Consider the following 12,312-nt stretch of genomic DNA (forward strand, 5'->3'; position numbering starts at 1 on the left):
GCATTCACTCCTGATCTAAATTTACCTGTAAATAAATGTACCACCCCCCTCCCTTGTTTTTGTTCAAAGAACAGTGCACTGACAGCGTGTTTTAACAGTTGCCCTCTGCCACTGAAATTCCCATACTGGAGATGCAGGGACCTCGTCCAGCAGGCCGAAGGCACGGCTCGGAGCCAAACTGCCAAAAGTGACACGTGCACTTCAAAGCTCCCTGGATCTATGCTGGTCCGGGGGGAGGTGGGTGGGGGGAGAGGGGGTGGAGAAAGAAAGAAAAGGAGAAAAGCAGCAGAAGATGAATTCATCTTCAGGAGTAAGAGGGAGTATGACTAGAAAATGGGAGTGTGTGTGTGTGTGTGTGTGTGTGTGTGTGTGTGTGTGTGTGTGTGTGTGTGTAGGAGACAGACAGAGAGAGATGCCTAGGTTGGGAATAGAGGTTAGGGGCTTGAGAGAGCACAGATCCGGTGACCATATGTTGGCTATTTATTACAGCCTCCTGCGCGTCTGCCCTAACACCACACGTCTCAAAAAGACACACAGTGAGCATGTGGGAGAGAGAGCAAGAGAGAGAGAGAGAGAGAGAGAGAGAGAGAGAGAGAGAGAGAGATATCTCTACACACAAGGATCCATGGGAAGGGCTGTGTGTCTGTAAGCCACAGTCATTAGCAAACAGAGAGCAGAGGAGTGCGAGGAGATGGAGGAAGGAAGTAGAGTTCCCTCCCTTCTCTCTCCCTCCCTCCCTCCCTCCCTCCCCCCTCTCTCCCTTCCTCCACCTCCCTCCCCCCCTCTCCCTTCCTCCACCAGTCAGGGCACACCTCACCCATCCAGCAACACACCCACCCTCCCTCCACCTCCCACAGCCCCTACAACTCCATTCAGCGACAGCACCGAGACCTGCCGCGGGCGTGCTTCACCCCTACCATAACACGGCCAGGAACAGAAGCGCGAGTGTGTTTAAGGTCTTCTGGGAGCCCCGCGCTCTCTCCCTCTGGGGTCTTCTCCACCCCTCCTGAGTCACTCTCAACATCTGACGCCTCATCCTCCCCCCGCTCTGGCCTGCATCCTGCCCCGACATGCCACGAGGCAGCACCCCCCCCCCCCCCCCTCAACACTCATACATGGTGCTCGAGAAGTGAGATTCTAGTTAACGTGGTCTCTACACTTCTCGATTAAGTTATGGGAAATAAGCACCAGAGAAATCAAGCATGGAGCAATACCGCAGTGACTTAGTGACCAGCGAGTCCCTGCAGACACCGTCAGACACCGTGCTCCAGTTATTTCTTACCAACTATGACAAGAGACTCCCACAGGTCAGGTTAACCTGATACTGGACAGGTTTTGCTCAACTAAAGGAAGACAAGCCCTCTTTGACTCCAAGCTTCTCAGTTGAACTGCGGCTCTGATAAATAACTTGAAACTAAAAAAAAAATCACATCAAATAAGCTTTTAGCTACCAAAGGCTACAGGAAAAGTTAAACTTGTAGCTTAATTGACTGTTGTTCCCCTCACAACCCACTGATGTGCCGTTCACCACCTTTCATGAACACGCAACATGTATCTGGATCTCAGTGTGTTGATTAACGATCCAATCTGGCCATTGTAACAACGGTTATTGTTAGTAGTGTTAGGAGGCAACATGGCTACATCAGCTGTACTGGAGCCTACTGTAAACGCCTCTACAGGCAACAGGTCAGTGCAGTTAAGGGAACAGATGCAACACGGCCCTCAGAATAATGACTAATCGGATGATGCTGATCTGAGAACAGCAGGTTTCTCAACTACGACACCACCCATTGGAGGTGATCTGCCTGATTCAATCACATTCCAGTCACAATGTCAGGTGTGTTTTCTCTTTGCATGCGCATTCACTCCCCCACTCCAGATAACACGATCAGATACAGCCAGCGGTTTTAAATGAGTGAGGTGAAAACGACACACTCAGACACACCCTGTCAGAGTGAAAACACCTGACTCACTCTCACATCATCAACTATCGGGAGATTTTCTCTAAAATCACTTCTGACACTCCCTCTTATAGCTTCCTCACTTCCTGTCTATTCCTGTGTTGATCTTGCACTCCATCAATCTGTTCATTCTCTCTCCTGTTCTCTTAATTTTCAATTTAATCCAAAGTCTTTCTATGGTGTTCTCTCTCTGTCTCTCCCTCGTCTCTGTCTCTGAGATCAAAGATCAGGACATTGGTTTGCCACCATGTTTGCAGAGGCAAAAGGCATCAGAGTTGATCTGAAACTAAATTCCGTTAATGGCAGAGAGAAGGAACATGCCATCCTCCACCCCCCCTCCACCTCCCTGCCTCCCCCCTCCCTCCACCTCCCTGCCTCCACCCTCCCTCCACCTCCCTGCCTCCCCCCTCCCTCCACCTCCCTGCCTCCCCCCTCCCTCCACCTCCCTGCCTCCACCCTCCCTCCACCCCCCCTCCACCTCCCTGCCTCCACCCTCCCTCCACCCCCCCTCCACCTCCCTCCCTCCCCATTCACACCAGCTCTTCATCACCTCACCGTGTACCTCTAGGCTGCACATGGTACATTCTCCAACTCTTGCCACGTGCAGGCGGCTCAATGCTGGAAAAGCCTCCGTGATGGCCTCCTGAGCGCAATCTGTGCTCCAGGCTTAGCACAATAAGGCATTGTGCAAATCTAGTCACAATCACCGGTGAAATACAAGGGGGAAAGGCCTGTGTTTTGGAGCACGTGTTTGGCTAGATTAGCAAGCAAGCATTCTAGACGAATGTGGCCTGCACTATAATATCGGTCAACGGGAATGGGCAAATTACAACATAAAACCCATTTGAAATAATTCAGTTCTTGTGTGAAATGCTTGTGTTTTGAACCAAAGAGAATGTTATGTTTCAGCACACAAGTGGAAGTGACACCATCCTTCTTGAAACCTATTTGCATGGGTTAATGCACTCAAACATCTTAAACGAACAGTCACACACATACACACATACACACGTCTGTAAAACAGTGCAACTGATGTCTGTGAGAAAAACGCTCTCATTAAAGGCTTCCTGTCTAGATCCAGCCCATACTGTCCACAGAGCAGAACAGAAACAACTCTGTGTAAGCATAAGTGGGTATCTAAGCACATACACACACATACACACACACACTCCTGTTTTACTTCTCTGAAATTTGTAGTGATAGCATCAGTGTGTTCTCTGCACCATGCCGTCGCTGATGAAGGAGCCTGCAGGGCGTGTCCGTCTGCTCCAGCCACAGAGCAGAACACCCCCCCCCCCCCCCCCCCCCCCGCCCCGGTGCACAGATTCCACCACGCATGGTTCCACATCCTTTCTGCAGTGATGAGACTAACTGCACACCAGAACCTAAGAGCCAGTCATAATGAAGAAGTGTTCAGATCCAACCCAGCTGCACCTGCTCCGCACTGCGGTGTTGGTGTTGGCCGGGCTACCTGCCGTGATCCACAACCATGCATGCAGAGAGCAGAATCTCTCACCGAGACTCTCAACAAGGGCCGGTTCACCCTTCACTTCCCTTTTCCAGCACTTTGTTTCCTCCCAACAGTCAGCTGGTCTAACCAAACTGCTGGGTCTTCACTGCAGTGTGCTTTGAGGAAAGACTAGTGTGTGTGTGTGTGTGTGTGTGTATGACAGTTTGTGGCTGTTGGTGCAGTATTTGGGATCTCTCTGCTCTATCTCTGCATCTGCGCCTGTAGCCGCTCAAACAGGTTCTGGCTGGCCGACAGCCTGGCCCGACAGCGAGGCCCTGGGGCCAGCCCAGCCACAACTACAGCAGCCTCGTCCACATGAAAGCACTGCAACTGGATTAAATGTGTCTACACAGCAGCACCGCAACTAGATTAGCTACATCCATCCAAAAGCACTACTAGATCAACTACATCCACATTAACTTTATCTTCACATCTTTAACATCTTTAACAGCATTGCAACTAGATTTATTTTCATCCACACATCAGCACCGCAACTACAGTGACAAAGAGAGATGTTCTAGATTAAGTCTAGATTAACTTTGGCTACACAAAAAACTGAGACATAATTGGGCCATAGCATCTCTAAAAGCTTCTTCTACGCAGGTGCTCAGTGTGGAGTAAGTGAACCGTTTAATGAAGAAAGCCAAGACAGACAGACTGGGGGGGATTAAGTGTCCCTTCTGACAGTAATGCCGCAGGTCTGGTATACATTCATCCACTGAAATGATGACAGCTGACCCTGGGTTACACCCCTCTGAGCGGGTGCTGGGATGGTTTGGCCCTGTTCGGTGACTTTGCAGTGAGACGCTACATGTTTGAGCATGGGGGTGTTGCTTAGGGTTACTTGGAAAGCACTACTTGAGTAACAAGTGGTGTGACTCACCAAGAGTTTTATCACTCCCTTCAGTCAGTTGGAATCGGACAATTTTGCAAAAACAATTAACAAGGGTGCTGCCATTACGACAACAAAATACACCGTCTCAATAATAAAACACCTTCTACACATCACAGCATCCTCCGGTGTCATTAGGAGTCCTCTAACTTTTAAAAGGCAGTACAAATAAACAGAACTACATCAGCATGCTCTTCAGGAACATCACACAGCCTCATGTACTTTTTAACATGTTCAACGTTCCGGTCCACCGTGCAGCCGAGAGGGAGACATGCTTTGCGTGACCGGGGCTGAGGAACGTGTGTGTGTGTGTGTGTGGGGGGGGGGGGGGGTTGGATTGTGGGGGTGGGGTCGATGGGCGCATGCACGGTGTGGACTCTGCACGTGGCCATGGCAACAGCACCAGGGCAGCAAGCCGAGACACGGGTGGACGAACGGAATGTCGAACTCATAGCAGCTCATAAGAGCTCATAGCAGCTGGACTCCTCCCAGGACCGGTCGTGAGGAGACGTTAAGAGGAACAGAACCGGCGAGAAGGAGAGGAATGGAATGGGGGAAAACACACAGCTGAAGTTTGGGATAAAACTTTGCATGCTGGCCCACAATACAATCATGAGTGAGGTGGCCTGGGCCCTCCATGCTGTGTGTGAACAGGGCAGTTGAGGCGGCACGCCCGGGGCCGGAGGTATATTTACCCGTCCTCAGACGAGTCTGTACTAAGCTGGAGCTGGGCGTGGGAGAGGGGCCACCACGAAGTGTCAACACCCACGGCTTACACTGCAGGGAGACCACAGACAGGGTTTAATACACACACACACACACACACACACACACACACACACACACACACACACACACACACACACACACACACACACTTGTTTAAATAACAAATGCAGGCTTTTTGTTCTCAAAAATAATAACATCTCAAGCCAATTTTGATTGGATATGACCGGTTGAAACCAAGAAATTACGAAATCATGAAGTCAATCCATTCTTCTGATGAGATTCCAACTCCATCTCAAAAGTGACCACATGTCTCTTGCCCCCCTGTAATGTGTTCCTGAAGCAAGGGTGTGTCAGGATCTTTATGAACCATCCAATAGGACATGGCCATGCACGGTAGGTTAACATACTATGCAAATATGGACCTCATCTTAATCACAACTGCATGCATCACCACCATCTGTTTTACTTCTGAACTCAAGTTGTACAAGTAAAATGAGATTTGTGCCAGTTAGCGAACTGGCATGATTAGTTAAGTGCCAATGTTCAGACTGTGCGAGTGCGTGCGTGCGTGCGAGAGAGAGAGAGAGAGAGAGAGAGAGAGAGAGAGAGAGAGAGAGAGAGAGAGAGAGAGAGAGAGAGAGAGAATGACTGAGAGGGAGGGAGAGAAATACTGATGGGAATAGACAAGGGGGAGGAGAGATTTACGTGGCCACTAACAGCTTATCGTCTCCGTCAAGGAGCTTTTGAAAAGATGGGGGAGTGTGTGAGAGAGGGTGATGGAGAGTGTAATCTGTGTGTGTGTGTGTGTGTGTGTGTGTGTGTGTGCGCGTGTGTGTGTGTGTGTGTGAGAAAAGGCATGACTTATTGAAGTGCCTGAACCAGTCCAGATGACAAAGCTGTGAAGAATGGAGAGCAAGGAAAAAGGTGGTGTGGCAGGCAGAAATGGAGGGATGTGTGAAGAAAAGGATGGATGTGGGGGAAGAGAGAGGGAGGGAAGAGGGAGATGGGGGACAGTGATAATCAGATTAGTCACTGTTAAGACTGCTTAATTGAGACACACCGAAGTAGTTATAATGGCTGGGTGGAGGAGACTTTTTAAGTCACAAAGGTCTTCAACTAGTGTGTGTGTGTGTGTGTGTGTGTGTGTGTGTGTGTGTGTGTGTGTGTGTGTGTGTGTGTGAATAAAAGAAACACCACACCCTGTCAGCATGTCATCCAAAAACATCTTCACCTTTGATAGAAAATTACTGCCACTGAGAGGGCGTCACAGGGGAAAAAAAACCTGCCTCAGCATTAACACATACAGAACCACCCCGGATCACAGAACCACCCCGGATCACAGAACCACCCCGGATCACAGTGTGGCTCACCATGTCCTGGCCATGAAGGCAGGTCTCCAGCGTGGAGAAATGGAGAACCTTCTGTCAGCTTCTCAGTACATGGCGCATCCCTTCATCTGAAGGTTACGGGACGCCCAGACTATGCAGACTACACCAGGACACCCAAACTACACCAAGACACCCAAACTACACCAACTACACCTGGCCTGAGCTCTTGTGTACAGCCTCCAGCATGACACCTGGGACTTGGGGAAGAGGCTGCTATCTGAAGACTGAAAGCTGTGTTCTTTAGAGATGGAAAGATCAGCATTTCAAAGGATGATAATTGCTAATTTTCTGTTGGCATGAAAGGACGAAGATTGAGGGCGAGGCTATATGCCAAATTTAACATGGTTTAAACTGCTGCATTAGCCTGCTACGCAAAAGAAACTTGAGCTAAGCAGTCTCACATTTTTAACAACAGTGGTAAATTAAACAAAAATGGTCATTCATCCTATGTAATAGGCCTTGAATTAACAAAAATATTTTCAAAGAAAATAAAGAGTCAATGTTCACACTGCAATTGCAGTTATCTAGTGCTATAAATTCCATCACTCTGGACACGATTCTAGCTTTCTGACTGCCGCTGCTGTACTTTGGTTAAAGGCAGTCTGGATCACTCGCTAGACGGCTAGTTATCTTCTAATACTAACTGTATTCCGCTGAGTCATGCAACTGTCAAATAGGTCAGTGGTGTTAAAATCCTTGGCTTTGCTTCCCTTACAAGACATGTTATTCAGATATGGTAAAAAAAAAAATTATATATATATATATATATTATATATATATATATATATATATATATATATATATATATATATATATATATATATATATATATATATATATATATATATATATATACACACACACACACACACACACACAATTGCCAAAGAGACATATTTTTCATCATGCAGCACATTTTGCCTCATACTGCACGTCACCAATCAGCTGTGAGGATTGGGAGGAAGTGGAGCAGTCACAACCAGTAAAAAACCACGCTGAAGAACCGTGTCTGCAATGCTTAGGAGATCCCAGGAAGGCAGCAGAGATGCTCGTTAAGCCAGAGACTGCCACACAAGGCACACGCCAGTGCCTCAGTCATAACCAATGCTCTTTCCTTAATGTTATTGCTATATGGTGGTGAATATAACAGGTGAACCAACTACAGGAGAGAATGTAGACCAATGTGCCATTATCAGTGCTGTGTGCGCCCTGTGCCACTAACATTACACTCCCTAGTGTGCATATGTGTGTGTGGGAGAGAGAAAGAGAGAGAGAGACAGAGAGAGAGAGAGAGAGAAAGAATGCTGCTGTGCTGTTTCTGTGCAGGATGACAGGCACAGACAAGTGTAGGAACCAAAGGCTTTGAGAGCAGTTGGCTCGGTGAGATATCACCGTTTCTGCCTGCAGTTCTCTGTATCTTCCCATAATATCAGCCTCAGTGCTGAGAGGTAACGACAAAACACACATGCGCACGCACGCAAAGAGAGAGAGACAGAGAGAGAGAGATCAAGAGAGAGAGAAATGAGATGGATACACAATAAAAGCAAGACCTTGAAGGGAGATCGAGAGAGAGAGAGAGAGAGAGAGAGTGCAAGACAGAAAAGTTACGGAGTCAGCCTCAAAAGAGGCAGAGCCAGGGAGATCTTCCCCAGTGAAAGAGCTGATGTGGGAGCGGAAAGTTAGAGAGAATTAATGATGAATGAGTGTATGCGAGCGTGCACGAGGCTGAGCGGAAATCTGGATGAACGAGAAAGGCCAGTTTCCTCCTCGGCAGCAGCAAGTCAAACAGCGTCAACAAGCTCCCGCCCTGCCTGCTCGCTTTATGTCAGCTACACTGCAAGGACAAAGAGAGATGAGGGAGTGGACTCCTTGCACCTCCCTGAGGTCTCGCATCCTTATCAAGGCAGACCGTACACCCTGCATGCACCCCCCCCCCCCCCACACACACACACACACACAGTAGTAACTGTAAACTAGAACGTCTTCCACTCCCTAGCTGAAACAAAGCACAATTTGATACACCTCATTTCTGCTGTTCCACTTCTACTGTGACAAAATCACTGGTGGGTGAGTGTTTAGATCTCACCATCACCAAGATATTTCTCAAGAGCACCCCCCCCCCCCAAAAAAAAAAAAAGTGACTGCAGTGCAAGAATTAGTTGGAGCTAATTGAAGTCATCTGACCAGCCATCTGAACGTGTGGAAACTCCAGCTGTGGAGCCGAAGCTCTTTATGGAGCCCAGAACTCTGAGCAGAACAGAGGCTCTGCATACCAGAGCTGGGGAGCACTGCCTGGCAGCCTTCAGCACACTGGCCTTCAGACACAAAATGGATCCTCGAGCCTCCAGCATCCGGTACATCTTCCCATCGATATTGCAACAAACCTCAGTCAAGAGTTGAGCAAGGCGAAGAAAACACAGCTCTGACAAAGGTGATGAATGGAAATTGCTGTTGCCTAACTTATTTTCATGCAGGTGTTCCAGTTTCACAGCAAATTGGGAGTAAAAAAACTTAAGGAACTTAATACCTAATCGGGAGAGATGAGTAGAGGCAACACACTGCAGTCAGACGTTATAGGCAATGCTATGTAAAGACATAGCAGATTCATTAGCAGATTCATTAGCTTCTTTGAATTTCTATGAAATAGCAGACACCACCACATAAATGGTATGAAAATATTAAGAGCTCCATTCAGATGATGGACAAAATTAGTGTTATAGTAGCTCTACTGTAAAAATGAGGTTTACTGTAAAAAAATAAATGGGGTGCTATTGACCAACATGGTGATATGAAGTAACTGCAGAAGGATGTGCAATAGCAAAGCCCAGGGCCCACCCCACTGCTTCTGTGAGCCACCGACTTCACAGTTTTCATTGCCAGCCCCCTGGAGCTTCTCAGCCTTGAGTAGAGGCCGTTTCAGACAAACCAGCTTTGCTAAGCTTTCCCCGAGTGCCGTGTCAGACCCCAGGCCTTTCCTGCAGTTCCTCCGCTGTGCTCTGGAGCTCATGCGGGGATCGGTGGTTGGCCAGCAAGGTGTGGCGGGGCGGAGCTTCCGGCTGTGGCACCGCCCACCGCCCGTCCGAGAGGCAGAGCGGCCGGTCCAGCTGAGGAGCAGCAACACGAGATCCTGGCTCCTCACAGGTCAAGTGACGGCATAAAAAAGGGATGAAAATGACGCCCCATGCAACACATGACTCGGTGGTCACAGATGCCAGTGACGGACGCCCCCTATTTCCCCACTGGAGTTTATTTGGGTCTGAACGGCACGCATGTTGCCCGGGCTTGGCTGAGCTCACAGAGGGACACAACCCATGCGGTGGACGGGTCATATGAGCCTGGTTAAAATTCAGGCTCCTCTCCACAGCCATGCAAACACAGAAAGACAAGGACAGATAGAGGAGTGGAGTCTCCTCACACAGAGCATGAATTAGTTCAACAAAAGGTGCTTTTGGAGAACACGCGCACAGCACTACCTCACACACATCCAAACACACACACACACACAAACGTACATGGTGTGAATTACAAAGCAGGAGCACAGATGCAGGCTATGCGCTGACAGATTGGTGCACCATTGACAGCTGTCTGGAAAAAGCATACACTGTCTACCACACTTTATAGATACCACACTGTCTGTGGGCCTACGCGTGTGCATTCAGCCCTTCACAGACCGTCACTATCCTTACAGCTAGTTTGAAACACTGCAGCCATTTGAAAGCGACTTCCAATTCGCTTAAGGAACAGATACCAAATTAAAAGGTCACATTGATGTGTGAATACAAGGCCCCAGTAAGCCTGGTCAGGGGCCGTGGTGCCAGCGCTTGTCCAACTGAGTTCGTGAGGTGTTTATCACTGGGCGAATGGCCCTGAGCTCCTAATCCCTTCTCTGTTTCACTGATGCTGTTCTCATAATTTTATTTCACAAACATGTTCCTGCAAGGAAGTCCATGTGTGCTTCTCCATTCGTCCACTCTGAACTCCAGCTGCACTTCAGACACGTCGCTCACAGAACCTGCTCTACGGTACTGGCTTTCATATTCAAGTCATACGAACCCCCAAAATGCTGAGAAGAACATTTCAAAGTCTCAAATGCCGCATGCTGACTTACATCTCACACCTTGAAAATATATATAATATATATAATGTGTGTACCACTCAGTCCTGCCTTACTCAGTTTCATCAATGAAGCAAAAAAAAAAAATAATAAAAACTCCTGGGAAGGAGGCACATGGGAATTCCTCCCAGCCCCCCCCACACACATACAGTCCCCCCCCCCCCCCCCCCCCCCCCACACACACTCCCTCTCTCTACCCCCCCCACCCCCCCCCCCCCCCACACGCGCGCACACACACACATGCACACTCTCTCCTTTCTCTCTCTCTCCTCCCTCCTATACTTCCCCCTCTCTCCTCTCCTCTCTCTCTCCGTCTGTCTTCTCCCTCCTCACACTTCCCCCACTCCCCCTCTCTCTCTCTCTCCTCAAACTTCCCCCTCTCCCTCTCTCTCTCCCTCTGTGTTTACAGAGGCTGGGTTTATGGCCTCGGCTGCTTTCCCTCTGACACTTGTCGATCTGTGCAACAAATGGCACATTCATTCAGGGACAGCAGTGGCAGCTCCACTCCATAAATCGTGGCTCCGTGCTGGGGTGGAGGGCCACCTCCGCACACCCTCTCCACACACCACAGCACTGGAGCAGGCCACAGCATCACAACCCAGTGCGATGGAATTCCTAAAACAGGCATAGCAGTATACTGGGCCTGAACCCCACTGATGGGAGAACTCAGGAGTCCTGATGCTACAATGACAAGTGGTACCACATGAAATGCCAAGTTTTGGTCAGAATGTCCCACAATTCAACAAGAGGTTTATAATAAACATTAAAACGTAGTGAACAGTCAGCGAGGTTTTAATCTGAAGACACTGCAGATTTCAAAATCCTCAGACAGACAAAGGTCAATGACTTGTAATGAGGCTGTGAAAGACGACCACGTAAGTGAGAATATTAAACATGTTCCATGGGGCAAGGGAGAGACTGCTTCATGACAATGAAAAGCCAGCGATTTTGCTGATGGGCTTCACATGGTCAACGCTGGCCAAGCCAGGCTCGTAAACATGGCTGTAACGGGCTAAGATTAGCTCCGGGTAACTCAGTCATCCAGCAGTTGAGCTCACAGCTGTGTCTCAACATCCTCTTTGGAAAATAAAGGGCTAAAGACACTTAGGATAATCTCTTTTCGAGGCGAGCTGAAGGTGTGTCTGCTGGTTTCGTGAGGCGAAACCCCAAAAGCCTCCTTACACCTGAGAACGCAAAGATAGAGGGAGGGGGAGGGGTGGGCGAGGGGAGGGGAGTGAGAGCCTTTTCAGGCCCGCTAAACCGACAAGTCCCAACACGGCAACCTGAACGCAGTCCCAGTACGACACGGCAACCTGAACGCAGTCCCAGTACACCCAGAGCACACAACCTGCTGGATGCGATCTCCACGAACACACTTTACTTTCCATGTGCCAGTACATGTAAGACCTCTACCCTCCAGTGAGAATAGCTGTGCTGGTAAACTGGAACAGAGTACTGGGAGATTTGGCACAGAAACATCCATAGCTGTTGCCTCCAATTCATCTTCATCTTCCAGTACTCAAGGTCGTAAAACAAGCAGTTAAATAAGTGATACACAGTTCCAGAATAGCCACAGATAACCGATACTACACTTAAGCAATTAGCAATGTCTTTGTAAATTAAGGTGATGATGTTAAAGGCACAGCTGCTCAGTAATGCCCCACTGTGATGCACGTGTACCGTCTGACTAACCGTGTACTTGAGAATACTGTGGTGTT

General features: G+C 48.7%; 1 protein-coding gene across 6 annotated transcripts in view; it reads right to left on the bottom strand.

The window, feature by feature from the left end:
* Positions 1–12,312, bottom strand: part of rreb1a (ras responsive element binding protein 1a) — a 46,710-nt gene that overhangs the window by 21,064 nt on the left and 13,334 nt on the right. For 2 of the 6 annotated variants that reach the window (XM_076971129.1, XM_076971130.1), the window contains exon 2: positions 5,059–5,140. The exons of the other annotated variants lie outside the window; for them this stretch is intronic. The gene's annotated coding sequence lies outside the window, so the exon portion shown is untranslated. The remainder of the gene's footprint in view (positions 1–5,058; positions 5,141–12,312) is intronic. 6 annotated transcript variants of the gene reach the window in all.

Source organism: Brachyhypopomus gauderio, chromosome 13 (genome assembly GCF_052324685.1).
Source record: "Brachyhypopomus gauderio isolate BG-103 chromosome 13, BGAUD_0.2, whole genome shotgun sequence".
NCBI lineage: Eukaryota > Metazoa > Chordata > Actinopteri > Gymnotiformes > Hypopomidae > Brachyhypopomus > Brachyhypopomus gauderio.